Source organism: Leopardus geoffroyi, chromosome E1 (genome assembly GCF_018350155.1).
Source record: "Leopardus geoffroyi isolate Oge1 chromosome E1, O.geoffroyi_Oge1_pat1.0, whole genome shotgun sequence".
NCBI lineage: Eukaryota > Metazoa > Chordata > Mammalia > Carnivora > Felidae > Leopardus > Leopardus geoffroyi.
In genome coordinates, this window is record NC_059330.1 from 1165201 (window position 1) to 1186236 (window position 21036).

A 21036-nucleotide genomic window follows, 5' to 3' on the forward strand; every position below is an offset into this window, starting at 1 on the left:
CAAATACTGCCCCGGTGGGGGGATAGGAACACAGTCAAATAAGCTGTTGCCTTTGAGAGGGGAAAAAAAAAATCTCCCGCTAACAGGCAAAACACATGTTACTATGGCTACAGTTCTCAAAAGATGATGAGCCAGCCAATGTCGCCCATTATTCATAAAGAAAAGATAATGCTTTGCCATCAACAAATGACGTGCCCACGTCAAGCCACACTGCCTGTCCTCGGCGCTTGTGGAAGGGAACACCCTTCGTGGGTCCTCCGGGGACGTTGCGATAATCGGTCCTGCTTCGGCTAAGACCAGGGGTTTGCAGAGGCACCTGTCTCGGAGCGGAGTTAAACACCACAGCCGGAAGGGCTGTGGAGGAGGTCGGGCTCCGGCAGAGGGGTCCCCAGCGAGCGTGGATTTGCCATTTCCCAGGAGGAAACTGCAGGGCGGGCGACTTAGCCGGAGAGGAGGCGGCTGGGACTCCACGCGGCCGCAAAGGGGGGAGGCAGTGGAGGTCGGCATCTGAACCCTCCTTCCAGGGACCGACGAACCAGTGGTCTCCTTGGCCCGGGATGCGTCCTGCAAAGTCCGTGCAAAGTCTGGGCTCCAGAGACGGTGAGCACGGGGTCAGCCTTGCCCTCAGGGGTTCGCAGCCCTCGGTCAGCCCTGGAGAGCCCCCTAGAAACACCACGGAGTGAGCCCTGGAAGGAGGTGGCTAATCGATTAGGGCAGGATTGCAAACTCGCCTAACAAGCCGAGACTTTACATAAACTCACGCCTGTTCCGGGGAATCAGGTCTGGCTGTGTTGAGTCCACAACCCGACAGAGGGAGACCCATCTGGACCCGGGTGACAGCTGCTGTGTAGATGGACACGGGGTCTCCAGCCCATGCCACAGCCCAGCTCTGCCCTCGCTCCAGAGGCATGAGTCCAGAGCCTTCCGGAGCCTTCTTTACAAAGAAGAAGCTGTGGGATTAGTGACCCGAGGGCCAGAAGTTCTCCAGGCTGAGAGGTTAAGAAAAATCCCGGCCCGACAAGCAGGGCTGTGGGAGCGGACGCACACGGGCAGGGGACGGGCCTGGCATCCAAGTCAGGCTCCGATCGGCCTGAGTGAGGGGCGGGAGGAGCGGGAAGGGGACCGCTGGAGGGACACACAAGGGAGATGGCGTCTGAAGTAAACCAGGAACAAGCTGAGGAGGAGAGGCGGGAGGGTGGCCACAGACCCACGGCGGACCGGCTGCCCCGCGTAACAAAGCCCCGTGGACTCCGTGGGTCAGAGCTTACAGGGGGCCCAGCGGGGACCGTCTGTCTCCTTTCTCCCTGCGGGGGCCTCAGCCAGGAAGGCCCGTCGGCTGCGGTTCTCGCGATGGCTGAGGCTAGAATGCTCTGTGGGCGTCTTCATTCACGGGTCCCGGTGCTTGAAGCTGGCTGCTGGCTGGACCTCGGCTGGACTGCTGGCCAGAGCCCCCCGTGTGGCCCTCCACACGGCCTCGCCACGTGGCCTCCCTTTCGGCACCGTGGCTGGCTTGCAAAACCATCTCAGGAGAGCCGGGCCGAGCCCACGGCACAGGGATGGACGGTCAAGCCTCAGAAATCCCATGGCACCTCTCCGGCCACGTCCGCCCCATCAGTCGGGACCGTCACCCAGGTCTGCCGGGTTCTGGGGGACAGGACGTGGTTCCGCGTGGGAACGGCGTGGAGCCCACGTCGTAAGATGCGAGCGGTCAGACGTCCCGGGGAGATACAAGGTGCTACCTTTGGCTCTTTGGAAAGATCAACACAACTGACTGAATTCCCCGCCCCCACAAGCCCCGCTGGCTTGTTCACCCCAAGACCCAAGATCAGGGGTGGGATCTGAGCTGGGAGGGACAAATGTGGGCGTAGGTGGCACCTCAGGACCCGACAAAGGGTGAGGCCACCGAGGGCGGGGGCACAGCTGAGGGAAGAGAGACACCGGGGCGGAGCCCTGGACCCCCCCCCCCCCGGTGTTTCAAAGTCTGAGAGGTGGAAGGAGCGAGGGAGGGGGTCCCCCTCGGAGAGCTGGGTCTGCGGCTGGAACTGCAGGGCGGTGTCGGGCACAGGTTGGGGGTGACAGCAGGTGCGCCTGTGTCGCGGGACAGTTGGCTCCCACAGAAGCACGCGGGGCATCAGCCTGGGGTGCCCGCCTAACCCCACCCGAACCTCCTCCATCCCGCAGCCCCCAACTCGCCACAGCCCCGCCGCGGAGAGGCCGCCTTCCCACGCGGGCTCGGCGGGAGGAGCTGGGGGAGTAAAGCTCTGTGTTATTAATAAGAACGGATTTTCCAAAGGGCCGTGGCAACTGCCTTACGGCCTCTGTTTGGCCCCAATTCATTCTTGATCAGGAGTCTCGGCTTTCCTCTACGCGTGTGTCGAAGGCCTTGAAAAGAACAGTAAATGTTAAAGTGAAAGCCGGTGGACAGACCCCCGTGCAGAGGCCCCGACAGAAGGGATAAATGTTCCCAAGGCGTCTGAGGCACATTTTCTTGGCTTCCCCCGCCTGGCTTCTACACCGCACACACCACAAGGGCCCGGCTCCCTCTTTGACGCCTTCTCTTTCTTCTTGCAATTGGTTTCGCCCTCACGGCGTGGACTCTGTGATTTGCAAGGAAAGCATGGTCTCCTGGACGGTCAGGCCTGTTCTGTGTCCCCCAGAAATGCAGACGTAAGTCTTTGTGGAAAGGACCAGCCACCGGTGCGATGTCTGCCTGATGGCGGACGTCTGACCGTCCGTCTGGGAGTTCGGAGTTGCCACGGGCTCCTTGCGGCTCAGATCCGTGCGTGGAGATCCCGGCCCCACAGTGATGGGGTGAGGGGGGCCCTGGGAGGTGCGTAGGGCACGAGGTGGGGCCTCATGATTTTCGCCCACGTGAAAGGGTCCCCGAGCGAGGAGCGATCCCGCCCCCTTTCCGCGAGGTGAGGTCGTGAGACGCTGGCCGCCAGAAGCCCAGGACGAGGGTGCCCACCAGACACCCCCCGCACCCCCCCCCCCCGCCGTGCCTGCACCCTGATCTCCGACCTCCAGCTTCCAGAACTGTCACAAGTACATTGCTGCCATCTGTGAGCCACCCAGTCTGTGACGCTTTGTTGTGACAGCCCAGACGGAAGGAGACAGTGTCCCGGGGCCCATCGGGGTGGTTCGAACACTGAGGATCCAACACCCCAATGTGGAGGGGTTAGTCCTGCCTTAACAAGCTTTTTAGCTTCTGGTTTACTTATTTATGTATTTCCTCTCTAATCCATTGACTTAATTTTTTTTAACATTTATTTATTTTTGGGACAGAGAGAGACAGAGCATGAACGGGGGAGGGGCAGAGAGAGAGAGAGACACAGAATCGGAAACAGGCTCCAGGCTCCGAGCTGTCAGCACAGAGCCCGACACGGGGCTCGAACTCACGGACCATGAGATCGAGACTTGAGCCCAAGTCGGACGCTTAACCGACTGAGCCACCCAGGTGCCCCTAATCCGTTGACTTTAAATAAAAAAGATTATTCTGGGGGCGCCGGGATGCCTCAATCGGTTAAACATCCAACTCGGTTTCGGCTCAGGTCATGATCTCATGGTTCCTGGGTTTGAGTCCTGCACCCAGCTCCATGCTGACAGTGCGGAGCCTGCTTGGGACTCTCTCTCTCTCTCTCTCTCTCTCTCTCTCCCCCTCCCCGGCTTGTGCTCTTTCTCTCAATAAATAAATAAACTTAAAAAAAAATTATTGTGGATCCTCTGGGTGGGCCTGATTCAATCAGGTGAAGGGCCTTCAGAGCAGGACTGAGGCTTTCCTGAGGAAGAAGAAAGTCGACCGGCACACACCCGCTTCGGCCCGGGGAAGAGCGCACACCGGTTCCTCGCGGTAGAACGCACACGCCTTCTGCTTCTCTGTTGGAACCTGCCTGATACAGGGAAGGAGGGGGCACGGCGGCCCCGGAGGTCCGGGAAGGAGGCTGGCGGGAGAACCAGTGGATGCCCCCGTCGTTGGCCATCACGATGCCCAGAAGGAGGGCTCTGGCCATACCCAGGAGCTGCCGCGTGTGGCCACCCCCAGACCAGCCGGCCTCAGCATCCAAGAAACTCCAAGGGCCTTCGCAGAATGGCGGGGCCTCCCTGGCCCCTACGCCCCCCTCGCCCGCCCACTGGGGGACCGAATTCCAGCCTGGCCTGGAGCCGGGGTCACCATCCCTCCTGCAAGCCTATGCTTGCTGACCTCCGAGCGGCAGAAACCTCGTCTTCCGCCTCCTTCACGGCAGAGCGAGCCCGCAGCCGGGCCCGGGTCGTCACAGCCCCTTACCGGTGAAGCCTCGGTTTCCCTCAGGTGCCCTGTGGTTACCGCCCTCGGGCCGCTCACAGGCCAGCATGGAGACAGAGGATAAATGCGGGTGGACAGAGCTGTGCGGTCAGGAAGGTGCTGGAGGGAAGCAGGGGTCGAGGGAGGCAGAGAAGGAGGTGCTCGCTCTGGACCAGTCGAGGGTGGGGGGTGACCCCGGTGTGGACCGGGAGGCCCAGTTTGAGAACCGCTGCCCCCAGACTGCATGGACCAGACAGGGGTGTCCCCGGGGAGGAAGGACGTCATTGTGCCCATGCCCAGTGAGTGCAGGGAGGCTGACACAAAATCTGCCTTCCTGGGGCGCCTGGAGGGCTCAGTCGGTCAAGTGTCCCCGACTTTGGCTCAGGTCATGATCTCACGGCTCGCGGGTTCGAGCCCCACGTCAGGCTGTGTGCTGACAGCTCAGAGCCTGGAGCCTGCTTCCGATTCTGCGTCTCCCTCTCTGCCCCTCTCTCTCCCTCCCTCTCTGAAAAATAAATAAACATTTAAAATAAATCTCCTTTCCCTCCCCCAGGTTTGGGGAATGTCCCTGATACACCCTCTGCCACGACAGCCAGAAAGTGAAATTATAATAAACTCTGGTTTGAGTAAAAATAAAATATTTAAACTTTAAATAATACCACGAGTGTTAATACACCTGCTCTTTTATTTTTCAATATTTAAGCGAACGCTTTGGGGACAAAAACACATCAGGCCGCGCGTGCACGATCTCGCGTTTTCCGGCTCCATCGGCACGAGAACCGGCAGATCCCAAAATGCGTAAAACGCTAACGTTCTTGTTCGCCGTGAACTTTTTGTTCGCATTCATTTTTTTTTTAGTTTATTTATTTTGAAAGAGAGCTGGCGTGCACACGAGCGGAGGAGGGGCGGAGAGAGAGAGGGAGAGAGGGAGAGAGAGAATCCCAAGCAGGCTCCGCGCTGTCAGCACAGAGCCTGACGCGGGGCTCGAACTCACGAAGCCGTGAGATCACGAGCTGAGCCGACACCAAGAGGAGGACACTCAGCTGACTGAGCCACCCAGGCGCCCTTGGTGTTTTAAAATATTGTCTATCTTGGTCCCCGGGTTTGCAGGCACCTCTTAGATTTTGCATGCAGCCCGGTGTTCCCTCGCCCCGGTCACGGCCCCGGGCAGAGCCAGGAGACTCCTCTGCAGGGCTGGGGTGGGGGAGGGGGGGGGAGTCATTACCAGGGCAACGGAAAAGAAACCCCGGGCCCTTCCGTGCCACAACCAGGGGTTCATATTTACCGTGTGGGCAGCGGGGACCCACAGGAGCATTTTAAGAAAGAGAGAGATAGGGGCGCCTGGGTGGCGCAGTCGGTTAAGTGTCCGACTTCAGCCAGGTCACGATCTCGCGGTCCGTGAGTTCGAGCCCCGCATCAGGCTCTGGGCTGATGGCTCAGAGCCTGGAGCCTGTTTCCGATTCTGTGTCTCCCTCTCTCTCTGCCCCTCCCCCGTTCATGCTCTGTCTCTCTCTGTCCCAAAAATAAAAAAAATAAACGTTGAAAAAAAAAAAATTTAAAAAAAAAAAAAAAGAAAGAGAGAGACAGGGCCAGACTTGTGTCTTGGAAACGTGACCCCAGCTGGTGGCCTGGAGGCAAGGAGACCCCCAGGAAGGCTGACGCATTGGTCAGGCAGGAAGGGACAAGCCCAGGGGGTGGGGGCTGTGCTGTGCGGATCAAGGCTGGAGTCACAGGGCTCCCAGGGCGAGAAGGAGCGAGTCCCAGCCGACCGGGGAGCCCACCCTGGGTCCGGGAGCCCGCAGGGGCGGACGCTGGGGGTCCACCGGGGGACTCGGCTCATGAAGGCCCAGGAAACGGCGAAGAGTCACCCTGCACAAAGCCCCCAAACCCTCTTGCCCGCTGCTCCTCAGGGTGGGGTTCGGCGAGAGGACTGGGACAGTCACATCCGGAAATGAAGCATGCAGTCCTACAAACTGTGCAGGACCCCGGAGGGGCCGATCGGGAACTGGAGGGCATCAGAGACGCGGAAACAGCAGACCCTTCACTTTCAATTTCCCACCACCGATGTCCAATGACACGTTTGGTTCCCGGGGACCTCCGGGAAGCTGAGGTCCCCTCCTCGCCTGTGTGACAGCCCGTGATTTCACACGGACTCCCCAATAAATAAGCGATGTCTCCAGAAGCAATGCCCCGGGCATCAAGCCGTCTTTCAGCCTCACGCCCTGTCCTCCTTGCCTGTCCTTCCAGGACCGGCTCAGCTAAGGATTTGCCTTCAGGTTCGTACCCAGGACGACCCAGGCCACAGCGGGACAGCGTCTGAGCCAAAAAAAAAACCCCTAAGGATCCTCTTAAAGAGAGAGGGACAAACCACAGAGAGACAAGAGCAAATGTTCACGGTATCTTTCCTCGTTACAGGACGAGACAGGAGCCAACGCAAGTGTCCCCGCACAGGTGACCCGATGACATGTTGTGGCGTCCTCACACGACAGAACGGGGCTCCGCGTCACGAACCGATCTGCACACTGCGTGGTCCCAGCTCTGGGTTCAAGAACGGGAAAGCCTGATCCACGGTGACAGATGTCGGAGCCGCGGTTTCCTGGCGGAGCGTGAGGGTCCCAGACGGGGGCACGGACGGTGACGAGGCATGAGGGAACTTTCTGGGTTGATGGAGATACCTGTGTATTGCTGGGAGGGGTAGCTGCAGTCCTGCACACACACGGAAAATCCACTCAGGACACATGCATTTTGCAGGGCGCCTGGGGGGCTCAGTCGGTTGAGCGTCCGACTTCGGCTCAGGTCATGATCTCGTGGTTCGTGGGTTCGAGCCCCGCGTCGGGCTCTGTGCCGACGGCTCAGAGCCTGGAGCTGCTTCTGATTCTGTGTCTCCTCTCTCTCTCTGCCCATCCCCTGCTCATGCTCTGTCTCTCTCTCTCTCTCTCTCTCTCTCAAAAAAAATAAACATTTAAAAAAATTTTTTAATAAAATAAAATATGAAAACATAAATTGAATGATTTTTAAAAGAAGTGGCTGATGTGTGCTGTCCTTGTTGTCGGAGAGGAGGGGACACGTGTGCCTCCCAGATGGGACGGCTCCAGGAATGCCCTCAGCTCTCACAGATGCAGGAAGTTTCCAGCCTTCACTGTCTCCTGGGGAACAGTGTCCGGGGCCGTCCTGCTCCTGAGTGAGGGGACAGCTCCGGACTGGGAGGGACAGACCTTCCCCTGGGAGGGAAACAGGCAGTAGGGGCCTCTGGACCCACCCCTGGCCGGGCTCCGGGTGGTTGAGAGCTCCGGGTGACCAGCCCAAAGCGGGGAGGTCACGGTCTGAGCACGCGGGAAGCCAGGCGCCGCGGAGGGGAGGCCCAGAGCCGCTAGCAATGCTGTGCCCAGGTAGCTGCTAGGGAGGGAGCGGATGTGCAAAGGCCCAGGGGCTGGCACCATGTCGGGAGGCCAAGAGCCACGTGAAAAACGCCACATCGTTACAGGACGTTGTGGTCTGTGTTTGGAAAAAAAAAACGGGTTCATCATTTTTAGACCACAGAGAGGAAGGTGGCTAACAGGGGGATATAACTAATTCCCACTTGAAGCGTGTCTGTACTGATCAAAGGACAACCAAGCAGGACACCCAGGAAAGCAACAGAAAGAGCCGGAATTATTCACTGGAGCGAGGGCCTCTGCGGCCGCTCAATGCACACACACAGGCCACTGCCTCCTCCTTCGGTATCGCGAAGAGCTGCACGGGCGTAGAATAACTCACTTCTGCGAGCCTACAGCGAACTCTGGCGCGTGCCAAGGTCCTGGGGTGGCCCCGGGGTGATGTGGCACCTCATCGAGGGAGGAGGCTGTCGGGTGTGAAAGGCTCTCGCCAGGCAAGTGAGACACGCAAAATAGCGAACGTCAGGGCACAGCCCCCTGCCGTTCAGAACCAATGTGGCCCTAACGGTGGGTCCGGGCAAACAGGTGCTACCGGCCTGGGAGGGCCCTGCTGGCGTCTCAGCCCGGGACGGTCCCCTCTGGACACCTGCGCCGGGGGAGTCTCTGGGGAAACGTCCTTGGGGACCTGGGCCCTGGCGTCAGCCTCGTGACCCTGTATTTCTCCCTCGGCTCACCTCACGACCCCCACTTTCGGGAGGTGCCCACGAGCCCTAAATTAAGAGCAGGTGGGTGCAGCGTTATGATGGGCTGGACGGGATGTCCAGATCCAGCTGGAAATCCCAGGGCGTACTCCGGTGGCGGTGATGGAATTTTAGAAGATTGGTTGAGGGGCGCCTGGGGGGCTCAGTCGGTGAGGCGTCCGACTACGGCTGACGTCATGATCTCACGGTTCGTGAGTTCGGGCCCCGCGTCGGGCTCTGTGCTCACAGCTCAGAGCCCAGAGCCTGCTTCGGAGTCTGCGTCTCCCTCTCTCTCTGCCCCTCCCCCTGCTCTGTCTCTCTGTGTCTCTCAAAAATAAATAAACGTTAAAAACAATAATAATACACTTAAAAAAATGAAAGATTGGTTAGATTACTTGTGTGAGGCCCACCCAGCCCCCAGACACCTGGCCCTTGCGGGTAGGAGCTGCGACTATACAGCCTCATATACGTGGAGTTGCCTTTAGAAACTAGTAGAGAGGGGCGCGCCTGGGTGGCGCAGTCGGTTAAGCGTCCGACTTCAGCCAGGTCACGATCTCGCGGTCCGTGAGTTCGAGCCCCGCGTCAGGCTCTGGGCTGATGGCTCAGAGCCTGGAGCCTGTTTCCGATTCTGTGTCTCCCTCTCTCTCTGCCCCTCCCCCGTTCATGCTCTGTCTCTCTCTGTCCCAAAAATAAATAAACGTTGAAAAAAAAAAAATTAAAAAAAAAAAAAAAAGAAACTAGTAGAGGAAGCTGGAAATGACGACGTCTTTCTTTCTCATATGAGAGAAGCCCCAAGATAGGCAGTGGGAAGTTTTCCGTGGTAATTAGGAGCTGATGTTCCGTCTTTCCACCCCGCCCTCCGCGGAGCACGGCCTCCGTCCTCAAGACCCAAGATGACTGCTGGAGATCTAGCCATTACGTCTGTGTTCTGGGCAGAAACCAGGCAGAGGAGACAGAAAAGGGGAAAGGGACAGGGCACCGTCCATCCCTGTGTCGGAGCACTTTCTCGGAAGCTCTACGCAACCACTTCTGTCCCCAACACGTGGGATAAAGTTGGGGTTCCGTGAGGGCAAAGAGGAGGATGGATAGTGGGGAGGCAGTCGGCGTTCTTGCCTCACCCGGGGGGAAAGTCACATGCCCCCCCCCCCCCGGGCTGCTGAGGACCTCCCGCCTGGAGCGGGGGAGGATGGGGGAGGGTGGGGTGAAACCTGCCCGCCTCCCTGCCCCCCCTCTTCTCCTCCTCTTCCTCAGCCCCGACCTTCCTTCCCGCCTCCTCCCCGCCCACGTGTCAGCCCCGGACTGACTGTCCCGCCAGCGAGGACCCCCGCCGCCCCGCCGCTCCCCTCCCCCGGGCTCCGCGCGCCCCTCACCGGCTCTCAGCACAATTTCTGGACAGATTCACGGGCGCAGAAACGAACCAGGAAAGGCGCCCCCCACCCCCGGCGGGGGCTGAGCTCGCTCCCTGAGGGATCGTCTCCGCGCAGGGGAGCACAGACCCACCGACAGGATCGCCCGGCTGCGCCCGGGACCGCGTCTCCGAGGAAAAAGCAGCCCGTAAAACACGTTTGTGCGGGAAGAGGAAGGACACGGGTGTCAATTGCTCAGAAATAAGCCTCTAATGTGCACAATCAGAAGGGAGGAAAAATCGATACACTTCTTCTCATTGTGTAAAATTGGAAAACAAGCTGCGGTTTACTCCAGCCCCAGGGAGAAAGGAGCAAATGAATGGCTCCTGTCAGGGGCCCGTGTTACCTCTCTGTGCCCGAGCCCGGCTCGGGAAGGCGCCCCTGGGGTGGGTTACCAGGGTTCGGATCCCGGCCTGAGGTCCCCGTGTGATTGCAGGGTGCACACACGTGCACCCACACATGCACACACACCGTGGGGGGTGCCTACAGACGGCTTCATGCGCCTTATGCATGCACGCTCACGTTCACACATGTGCACACACAATTCCCAGGGTGTCACCTCTGCCAGGATCCCTCCCGTGGACAGAGCTGGCGGGGGGGGGGGGGGGGGGGGGGTCCCATCGTGTGGTGAGGACAAAACGCACGGTCCTCATTCACTGCTTCACTCAAGCCTCTCCCGAACCATCACCTTCAACGCGAGAACACAGATGGGCCTCGTGCCCCAGAAAAGCTGCAAAGCCGTGTGGGTAGGAGTGCAGATCCCCACCCTCCCCCCCCGCCCACCGCCACCCGGGGTCTGAATCCCAACTGCAGCCCGTATCAGCCGTACGACACGGGGCAAGTCACAAGCCACTCAGGCGTCTGTGCCTCGGTTTCCCCATCTGTAAAACGGGAATCCTGATCGTAGGCACTTTGGAACAGCCCTGTTATTATTTACTGCCCTAAGTGACGCAGAAGGCACCAGTTCGGGGAGCTGTGCTCGGCCTGGCCCTGCCCCCCTCCCTGCTGCATTCTGGCCCCCCACTGACTGTGATGACCGAGAGCCACCCCCCCGCCCGCCGCACCCCACCGGCCGTGGCCAGGACACCGCTGTTTCTTGAACATCAGTGAGACACCTAGTGGCGGGAGGGACCCCGAGGAACCGTCGGAACCCGTGTCGAGCAGGAAGACGCCGCCGGCCCAGAGTTTCCAGGCGATTCCGTGGGTTCGTGGGACTCACCGAGAGGCGCGGCGATACGTGAAGGCCACGTGCAGAAGCGGAGCAAGGTGGCCGGTCCCGCTCGGGGCGCACGGCAAGGCCGCCTGCTTGCGCGTCGCTGGTAATTAACTCAACCGGGATGGAAAATGTTGCGGGTATGAACACGTGATATTACCCGTGTAGTAATAGATCGTCAGCAGATGCCGTGGGGACCAAGGCGGTGATTGATGGCTTCGGGGAGAAGAAGGTGCTTGTGGGAGATGTCTGATTCGGGCGAGGCCCCGCTGCCCGCTCGGCTCCCGGCCGCCCGGCTGGCCCAGCGCTGCGGCCCCGTCGTTGGCGTCGGAAGCAGGGAGCACGTTTTATCCACCCTCACGGCCACTCTCCTCCCAGATCGGGCAGGTGGGGGCCTCCCGGGCCCCTCCTGCGGGGCGACCACCTCTGGATTTCTTACCCCCACGGCCAAGTCCCAAGGGCACGCGGCACACCCCCTTCCGGACCCCCCTGGTGTCCTCACCCTCCCAGACGCTGCAAAGTCAGACTCTGTGCGGGCAGGACGCCTCTTCCTCGGGGCCCCACGGGGAGGTGACCGGATGTTACAAATCCTCTCACTGTATCTCGCCCGCCCCGCTCCCTCCCTGCCGTCCCGCCTCAGCCAACCCCGGTTCCTTCAGGCCAGAGAGAACTGAGCTCAGGTCCGCATGACTCACTGCGTGACTTTGGGTGAGTTGCTTAACCTCTCGGAGCCGGTTTCTTCCCCTCAACTGGAAGGATTCAGCGAGACGATTCACATAGACCACATGCCTGTCCAGAGCCTGGCAACTGTTGAAAAGTTGCACAGGTATCAGGGGCGCCTGGGTGGCTCCGTCGGTTGAGCATCCGACTTCGGCTCAGGTCATGATCTCACAGCCCGTTAAGTTCGAGCCCCGCGTCGGGCTCTGTGCTGACAGCTCAGAGCCTGGAGCCTGTTTCAGATTCTGTGTCTCCCTCTCTCTCTGCCCCTCCCCTGCTCGCACTCTGTCTCTCTCTCTCATGCGCTCTCAAAAATAAACATTTAAAAAATTTTTTTAGGGGCGCCTGGGTGGCGCAGTCGGTTAAGCGTCCGACTTCAGCCAGGTCACGATCTCGCGGTCCGTGAGTTCGAGCCCCGCGTCAGGCTCTGGGCTGATGGCTCAGAGCCTGGAGCCTGTTTCCGATTCTGTGTCTCCCTCTCTCTCTGCCCCTCCCCCATTCATGCTCTGTCTCAAAAATAAATAAAATGTTAAAAAAAAAAATTTTTTTTTTAATTTTTTTAATTAAAAGAAAAAGTTGCACAGACACTAAGTCTCCCTCAACGCAAACCCTTCCTCCGTTAGCCCTCCTCCTGACGGAACATTCCCTCCAGTAAGTCCTACTCAGGCCCTGCTGTATGGCAACCACGGGCACCCACAGCCTGCTCTTTCCCTGGACGAAGCCCTTCTGTTCGTCTTTACTCTAGAAACCGCCGGCTCCCGACCCCAGGTCCCCTCGCTGTCTCACTTGCTGCATGTATGGCTCCAAATGTGTCCGCTCTGCTTCTCCAGGCCCCTCCGCTGAGTCACCTCCCCTCTCCCCGCCCTGCACCTGATTCTGAGCTGGCCGTGAGACTTGAGATCTGGCCCCTGGGAGGGTAGCAACGGTGAGGCAAGAAAGACACTTGGAAAGTGTCCTCTCTCTCCGTTCTTGGAACCCGACACGGCCGAGCAGCCGGCCCAGGCTAGCCTGCGGGAGGGGAGGGTCCCCCATCATCCCGGCCACCTCAGCAAAGACGCCATAAACGCCGCGACCCCGGCTCGTCCCATCGGCTGACAAAGACCCAAGACAACAGCCATCCTGCTGAGCACAGCCCGAGTCGCTGACCCACAAATCGTGAACGAAATAAATAGATGATGTTTTAGGCGGTTTCTTACAACGGAAACACCCCCTCCCGACTGCACGGCACTGGGGTGTTCTGGGTGGGCTCTAATTCAAACAGGCCTGTCCCAACCTCGTTGCCCCTGGGCTGGGTGATAGGGGGAGGGGTGCGGGGGGGACCCAACCAGCAACAGGGACTCCGGGCCATCAACTTGCTCGGGAAGGGACACGTCACCCAACTGTCACCCAACTGCAGCCTCTGAAGCATATGGGGGGGGGGGGGGTTTGCTGGAAGATCCTGAGAATAAAGCTTCCTGTCTTTATGAAACGTTTGTCAGAAGCCTTCTCTTCCTCTGGGTTTTACAACGTGTGGATGTGAAGCCAGAAACTGCTTCCGCTTTTTGCCTCCGTAAGCAAAGCGGGTCTAGAGACAAAGACAAAGCACGAGGAGAGCACGGATGAGGTCAACGCGGGAGAAACGCACCCTGGGCCGCTGCAGAAAGCCGGACCTGAAGCCAGTGGAGTCCACATCACGTGAGCCGACCCATTTGCTCGTGGCGTGAGCCGGTTTGAGTCAGATTGTGTCCACCTTGCAGCCAAAATCATCCTCATGAGGCGTCTCCCGCCACACGACGAAGGGTGAACGTCTCCCGAGTGACCACGCTTCCTGTCCAACCTTCTCCACTCTAGGAAGGTCCAGTTGAGGACCCTGGTCAAGGAATGACCATCTCCCTCCTGAGCCAATGGATCTCTTTCCTGGGAAATTTTTTATTTTTTTAAAATGCTTATTTATTTTTGAGAAACAGAGAGAGAGTGTGTGTGTGTGAGAGAGCGGGGCAGGGGCAGAGAGAGAGGGAGACACAGACTCCGAAGCAGGCTCCAGGCTCCGAGCCGTCGGCACAGAGCCCGACGCGGGGCTCGAACCCACAAACCGCGAGATCGTGACCTGACCTGAAGTCTGATGCTTAACCGACTGAGCCACCCAGGCGCCCCTGTAGAAACATCTCGATCGTGCACAGCGTTAGCTGAGTACTTCTTTAATCTGCAGTTACAGGTGAATCAATTGAGTGTCAGTCAAGGCTGAGTGAGCAGACTTTCTTATTACACCATCCGAGAGACTATAACTCGCCCCATGATTTGGCAACAATGTGAAAACATATAACCAAACTTCAAATATACCGAAATCCCCTGATCACACCTCTAGAACTGGTATCTTGCGAAAGCACAATGTTGTCACGTTGTTTGAGGGGGGGAAATGTGGACATCATCTAAACGTCTGTCCGCAGCTGAATGAATAAATTATAGGGCCTCCATACAGCTGAAATTCTACACGACCGTTTTTAAAAGCACCATATGGGGTGCCTGGGTGGCGCAGTCGGTCAGGCGTCCGACTTCAGCCAGGTCACGATCTCGCGGTCCGTGAGTTCGAGCCCCGCGTCGGGCTCTGGGCTGATGGCTCGGAGCCTGGAGCCTGTTTCCGATTCTGTGTCTCCCTCTCTCTCTGCCCCTCCCCCGTTCATGCTCTGTCTTTCTCTGTCCCAGAAATAAATAAACGTTGAAAAAAAAATTAAAAAAAAAAAAAGCACCATATGCACAGACTTGGAAAGATGTCTACAACATACTGTAAATTGAAAAAGGAAGTTGGACACAATATGTATAGGGTTAATACTCATTCTTTATTTTATTAAGGTTTAGTTATTTATTTCGAGAGCGACAGACACAGCGTGAGAGAGGCAGGGGCACAGAGAGGGGGAGAGAGAATCCCAAGCAGGCTCAGCACGGAGCCCGATGCGGGGCTCGAACTCAAAACCGTGAGATCATGACCTGAGCCGAAACCGAGAGCCGGACGCTTAACCGACTGAGCCACCCGGGGGGCCTCGCTCATTTTTTATTTCAAAAAGCCACATGTAATAAAAACTAGCTAATGATTCATTGAACGCTAATTTTCTGTCAGGCACTTAGCTACATATTTAATCGGCAGCCTCACGAGATGAACACCCTCATCCCGTGTTTCAGAAGAAGATGGGAAGGTCCGTAAATCTCCCAGGGAGGCGAGGTCAGCCAGGGCTGGAGCCCGGACCGAGCCTGGCAGCCTGGCCCCTGAGCTGCCACCTCCAACCGCTGCTGCACGAGTCGCAAGCAAAGAAAAAGGTCTCAGACCAGGAGGAGGGGGAGGGGCCTTTCCCCACCTGCCACATCCACGTCTGCGTTGTTTGGGTTTGTTACAATGAGCATGTAATGGAAAAATAAAAATGTTATAAAAGCACCCAGCCATGTGGAATCCTTGCCTGGGATGGGAACCAAGAGGGGGTGGAGGGAACCACAGACACTGTCCTCAGGCCGGGCTGAGCTCAGAGCTCACTCTGCATGGATCCCCCCGCCCCATATCCACCTTCCTCCTCGACGAGGGGGAGTGGGTGCCGGGGGAGGGACCAAGTTCAGCAGGAGACAACCTGAGTTCAGTCCGGCTGGGGGGCTTTGCCAAGTATCTTGACGTCTCTGAGCCTCTGTGTCCGGCCGGCCGAGAACTACTGTCCCCGCTACGGGCTTACCTAGGGACGAGGGTCCGAGAGCAGGTGGTTCCTCTGTCCCAGGCTCCCTGCAGCTGTGGCTCCTGGGGACCCGGCATCACACGAATTATGACCTCATCTGCGAAGGCTTTACTGTCCCATGGGGCCCTCATCCAGCTCTCGGGTCCAAACCCACTTCGGAGAGGGGGACTTCTGAGTGCACCGGCAGGGAGGAGCCTGCCTGGGATTCTCATTCTTCCTCTCTCTCCGCCCCTCCCCTGCTCGCACTCTCTCTCTTTCTCTCTCTCTCAAAAGAAATCAACTTTACTTTAAAAAATATTAGTCCTTCAAATCTTACTCATTGTTACCTGCAGGGATCAGGTTGCCCAGATAATTTCTCGAATTCCCACTGCCCCCAGCCACTCGGAAGGCCCTCGAGGCACCCAGGTGATGCTGTGAAATGTCCCCGGCAGTTTTGTTTATCCCGTTGTGGTTTGTACACATTCTTAGTTTAATGACACCCCTTCAGAGGCAGCAGCGAGGGCACCAATCAGCACTTGAATTTCCAGGAAAGCAGCCAAACTCATTAAGTTAATAAAGGAAGGTAGCTGTATAGAGATGCCTCCCTCACATGCTTTCCCGAAACACCCACAGCCACCCCCCTGCTCCTCGGCGACCATTAGACCGCCACCCCCCACCTGCAGGGTGCAGGCCCCGCGGGGTGAGGGTGCCACGGCCGCCTGGGCTGCCCAGGACAGAGCGCCTGGCCACGTGGGTGCACAGGTCACAGCCGCCAGCCCTCTCCTATGCCCCGAGCCCCGTCTCCCAGCCCCAGGGAGTCCCAGGGAGCCCCAGGGAGCCCCCGCCCCGGGTCAAGATTCCCGGAGGAAGCAGCACCCAACACAGCACCTGGCCTCCACCTGGGCCCCCCTCCCACCCGACCCCACCTCCCCTTGGCAGACCGGGCCGTCCTTGCAAGCCATCAACCTATGTCACCCCTCGGCCACACTCCTCGAGTGGCCCCCCACTGCTCTCGGGGGGCGGTTCCCCAAGGCCCCGGGGCAGCGTGGGGCCTCCCAGAGCACCTCCTGCCCCACTCACCCCTGCCGTCTGCCCTGTTGCCTCCCGGCCACCACCGGCCTTTGAGCTGCCACATCAGGCCCCGCTGTCCCGCCCACTCCGGGCCTTTGAGCGCCCCCCCAGCCCCCTGCCCCCTCCTTTCCCCACGACTCAGCCCTCGAGTCTCCGCAGTACCCCTTGTGAACACGTCCTCCCTTTTCCTGGTCCCCAGGCCTCTCTCGTCCACTGCCCTGGCCCCCATCTGTCCTCCGAGTCCTTGTTCCATGAAAGTCGTGCTGTCTTGTCGAACTGAAGGGGCATCGTCTTTATTTCTTGCTTCTGAGGAGCGACCGGTCCCCCCTGCCCGCGGCCCCCCGACGTGGCCCGCACCCCTACCCCAAGCGGCCCATGGAGCCCCTACACCCCAACTCCACCAGCGGTTCCCAGAGGCCCTTCGCCTCCTGCCGTCCCCACAAAGAGCAGGGAACACCTATGGGGCCAGCCTTGGGTCCGCCCGGCCCAGCCTCTGGCTCCAAAAGTGACACCGTCTCTGCTCCAGGGCAGGGATGGTGTAGTGACAGACTCGCTCCCCTTAATAACCCACCCGGACGGACCGCGGGGTTCCTCAGGGCCTCCCAGAAAGGGTTTTATGTTTCTCACTGGCACCTGCTCTCGGCACAATGAACTCCTGAAGCTTACCACCCTGGGAGGTGCTTCCAACACTGTTCTCCAGCACGAGCATCAAGGCTCAGCAGGTCCCTCGCATCCTGGACGCAGGGGTCGTGCACCCGCCCCTACCTCGCTCTGCCGGGATCCGAGACCCTCTGTCCCAGGGCACGGGAGGATCGGTCCGGCCGAGGGTCCGGATCTCCAGAATCACCCAAAGGGAGCCTTACGCCCCATGACACCGAGGGACAGCTCTGGCGCTCACATGGGCTCTTACACCCATTCGCGGGTGGCTTGCAGGCATGCTGTGATCAAGGACCCCTGTGAGTAGAAGCAAGGACAGAGGCTGGTCCAGGACTGGACGTTCAGGGGCTCCAATCCCCAGACTGTGGCGGCCAGGGGCCCGCTGGGAAAACAAGGCCCTCTCCTATTTCAAACACAGGGAATTTAATGCAGAGCATGAGGAACCCAAACGTCAGCAACCATAGCAGGATGCCAGTGTCCCTCCGGGGCTGCGGGACCCAGAGAGGTGACAGTTTACAAACCCCAGGAGCCGGGGCCATCCAGCCGGAGCGAGGGCCCGCACGGGGACTGCCGGGCTGGACCTCGACCAGCAGGTGCGGCCGTGGCCAGACAACGTCCCCGTCTGCCCAGAGCAGAGGAAACGCCTGACGTCTCCCTCCCTCTCGTGCTCTGGCCTCCCGCCAGATCTAGACAGAAACCGGTGGTGAGGGGCCCGGGAAGCCGGAGGAGGGAGGGGTGGGTCTGAAAGCAGCTGACACTGGCCAGTCCAGGGATGGAGGGACACACCGACCCCAGGAGCTCATGTCCCCGCTCGGCCCTTCTTAGCGTTTCACAGCCTCTGGGGTGACCTTTCCCTGTCTTTCTGGCGTCTGTCCCCAGGGCAGCCCCTGTGTGCATCCATCCTACGGGCTCCATTAATTCTGCAAACCTCCAAGTTTTTCTTACGCAGCCAACACACGCCGGGCACCCGGCGGGGCAGCAGGGGGAGGGGAACAGGGAAAGAAATCAGAAATCGGATACAACCCTCGTTCTCATGGCCGGGGGGCCGGGAAGCACGCGGTCTCTGTAAGGGGGAGTAAGTGGCTGATGTGACACCAAAGCGGAAGCTGTGCTGGCAGATGGGAGATGGCTTCCAGGAGGTGGCATCTGAAGCAAACTTCGGCCGAGGAGGACTCCAAGGACTCCACCAAGCGGGGGAAAGGCGGTCTAGACCAAGAAGGCGGCTTGGCGACACTGAGAACACAAGGCTGGCAGGAGAGGGCACGGGAGAGGGTGGGCCACGGTCAGAGGGCCCAGGGCGCCGCACGGCAGAGCAGAGTAATCCGTATCAGGGGTTGACCCAGGGTGTGGCTGGGGCGAAGTTCTAGAAAGTTCTGTGGCCCCCTCGTGGGGGACAGGGCTGAAGCGGTGAGAGCAGAGGCAGGGGAAAGGCGGTGGAGGCAAGGGGTGGAGGCCAGAAGCAGAGACCCCCCGGGAAGGGTCCGTGGGAAGGACGGTGGAGAGACGCAGGGCCTTTCGCGGCTTCTGCGGCCTCGGCGCGTATCCCAGTGGGTGCAGAGACCGGGTCCTGGAGCTGCACAAAGAGGGGCGCTCGCCTTTGACACGGAGTGACGCCCGGCCTTGGGGGCCTTTTGCCGCTGGTCCACATCGGGGTCCCTGCATCGTACGGGAGCTCACAAGGTCCAGTCGCTTCCCCAAGCGGCTCCGTGGGTCGGCTCCTGGGTCGTGTGTATTGATGGCCCTGACGCTCTGTGTCTCCAGCTCTGGATTGAGAGCCGGGCAGCAGGAAACCGCTTTCTACAGGACGCGTTTGCCAAACCGTGGTCCCCGGTCCCGGGTTCGCTCCCCTAGATGCCCCTTCTGTTCCTGATCGGAACCCTCCTCCCTCCGCCCCCACCTTGTGTCACAGGAGCGTCCACGACAGCGGCAGCAAAACGGAGGAGCTCTCTGTTCAAGGCAGACTCGAGTAAACCCCAGTGACGCATCCGTGGAAACAGGGTCCTTCCCCTCCCGATTCTCAGGGAACGTTAACTGAGCCATTCTGGGGGCTGTGAACCGGATTCCCGTTTCCCACGCCCTCCGCACACTCCCGCACAACTGGAAAGCACGCCCCTTTGACGGAGCGCCCCCTCCGTGCCTGGAACCGTGCGAGGCTCGCGCCCTGCCCCACGGTTGACGCCTCCGGCCCCCACGAGCCGGCCCGGCGCGCGTCCCCAGCGCTGTCTCTCGCCACCTTCATCCACACAGCCTGCACCACAGTGACCGGAGAGAGAGAGAGGCAGTGAGCATTCACAACTTCGTGGGTACGGACGAGCACTGAGGCATTGAGCCCATCCGGGTCCAGGCGCACAGAGCCACTCCTGGGTCCCCTGCGGCCACCAGGGGCACAGACATACCGTCAAGGGAGGATGTAATTCGGCACACAGGCGTTAGGAGTGGGTTTGGCGGCCAGACCCTGAAGGCAGAGGAACACACAGGCGGCCACAGGAGGCAGGTGCTGGCGAGGACCCTGGCAGTTTCGTGAAGCCGGGTTCTCGTCCTGTGATTCATCCACCACTTTGTTCAACAAACGCCTGTTGAGCCCCAAGTTCATGTGACTCAAAGATTTACGGCCCAGGAAGCCAACAGGCAAGACTGGAGGACCGCACAGGGGGCCTCCCTGCAGCCGCGTCGGGACAAACCCTGGACGGAAGGCCCTTGGTCTGATTGTTCCGGGGCTGCACCTCCTTGAGAAGGCGGACACCCCCCCCCCCACCAAGGGGTGGGGGTTGGGGGGAAGCTCGGCCGGTTAAAAGCCTGACTCCCGATTTCGGCTCCGGTCATGGTCTCACGGTTCGTGAGATCGAGCCCCCTCGTCGGGCTTGTGCTGACAGCGCGGAGCCTGCTCGGGATTCCCTCTCTCTCCCTCTCTCTCTGCCCCTCCCTGGCTTGCTCTCAGTCTCTCTCTCTCTCTCTCTGTCAAAAAATAAAGCATTTTAAAAATTAAAAAAAAAAAGAAGAAGAAGGTGAACCCACTCCATCTGCCCACAATCCACTGGGCCCTGTCCTGTGATCTGAGCAAAAGTGACCAGCGTGGGGGCCCGGGACCCCCCCGGAGGGGCACGTACTTCCTCCGCTCTCAGGAGAGTCTCGCCCTCCAGAGAGAGGCCCCCTGGTTGCCCCGCTGCCCTTCGAGTCTGCTGCTTCTGGGGTGCGGTCTCTGGAGCCTCAGAAAAGCCCCCGGACTCACTTCTGCCGATCTATCCCCCACCGGTGGCCAAAGAAAATGTTGTCAAGAAAAAAGAGCCTTGAGGGATGAAGTTGAGTGGCCAGTTGACCCGAGGATTTGTCACGTTGTGTGGAGGCTTACCTGGGCTGCCACAAAGGCCTCGCTAATTCTCCCGGCTTAGCCCCAGGTGGCTGAGGATTTGGTCCCTTCCCACCGGCTCGTCACCGCCCAGATCCGTTCCTACACATGGCACGTGGCACACGCCCTACCCGGGAGCGAATCCCGGACCCTCCTGCTGCACGTAAGTGTTTAGTCTGATGGACATCCGTGAGCTAGACACGCTCCGGGGTCATCAGCTAATCTCTGTAGTTTCTAGCTCAAAGCTCCACCTTGCTGGGGGGAGGGCGGGAGGAGTGAGAGGCAATCCCCTTAGAGCAGGGGACACAAGTGTGTTCTAGAAGGCTTAGGCCTTTCCCAGTCTAAGGGCCAGAGCAAGCCGAGGGTGCACACAGGCCCAGGTTAGACACAGGCCCAGGGAGCATAGAGACCCTGGGAGCACACTGGCCCAGGGAGCACACAAGCCCAGGGAGCACTCAGGCCCTGGGAGCACTCAGGCCCAGACAGCAAGGGAACCACAAGCGGGTCAGCCTGCTGGAGGTGGACACACTGCGGTCACCCTGAGGGCACACCTCACACC